The sequence below is a fragment of the Silene latifolia genome, chromosome 9, assembly GCF_048544455.1.
Source record: "Silene latifolia isolate original U9 population chromosome 9, ASM4854445v1, whole genome shotgun sequence".
Lineage (NCBI taxonomy): Eukaryota > Viridiplantae > Streptophyta > Magnoliopsida > Caryophyllales > Caryophyllaceae > Silene > Silene latifolia.
Genome location: NC_133534.1, coordinates 52,137,222 through 52,137,975, shown reverse-complemented (window position 1 = coordinate 52,137,975; position 754 = coordinate 52,137,222). Strand labels below are relative to the sequence as shown.

Here is a 754-nt window from a genome sequence, read left to right as displayed (position 1 = left end):
CTACAATGCCTAAATTCTCGTCACACTCCGTACCCACCGAGGAGAATCTACCAAATGGTACTCCTACACCGCAACATCTAACCGGAAATTTTATTGCCAAGTCCGCCTTCATCCAATTAGTTGAGAGGAGCCAATTTGGGGGGATGCCTATTGAAGACCCTCATTCTCATATGGAAACCTTTTGCGACTATTGTGATGCAATCTCTCAAACGGGCGTGACTCAAGACCAAATTAGATGGGTCTTATTTCCTTTTTCTTTAATCGGCACCGCGAAGCAATGGTTGAAGGGCCTTGATAAGGCCACCCTCGGAATAGATTCTTGGAAGAAGTTGGCTCTAGCTTTCTACAAAATATTCTACCCACCGGAAAAGACTAACATGCTAAGAGCTCAAATTACGGGTTTTAAGCAAAGGGATGAAGAATCTTTGTATGAAGCTTGGGAGCGGTTTAAGAGAATTTGTCGCTCATGTCCTCACCATGGACTTAGCGAATGGTTTTTGGTACAACAATTTTGGAATGGTTTATATGAAGATTCTAGGAACATTCTCAATATGGGATCAAATGGAATGTTCACCGAAGTTGATGACAATCAAACATGGAACAAGATTGAGGAAATGGCGGTCCATAACTCACAATATAGTAGACCTCGCAAGGCTACTAGAGGAGGAAAGCATGAAGTGGACTCCGTTACTCAATTGGGTGCTCAACTTAGTGCTCACATTGACACAATCAACTTGAAGTTTGAACAAGCTAT

General features: G+C 42.4%; 1 non-coding gene across 1 annotated transcript; it reads right to left on the bottom strand.

Annotated features, from left to right (window-relative positions):
• Window positions 1–377: 377 nt before the first annotated feature.
• LOC141603148 (small nucleolar RNA R71) lies at window positions 378–484 on the bottom strand. The gene has a single exon (XR_012525043.1). It is a non-coding gene; the product is annotated as a small nucleolar RNA R71 (small nucleolar RNA).
• Between the last annotated feature and the right edge of the window lie 270 nt (window positions 485–754).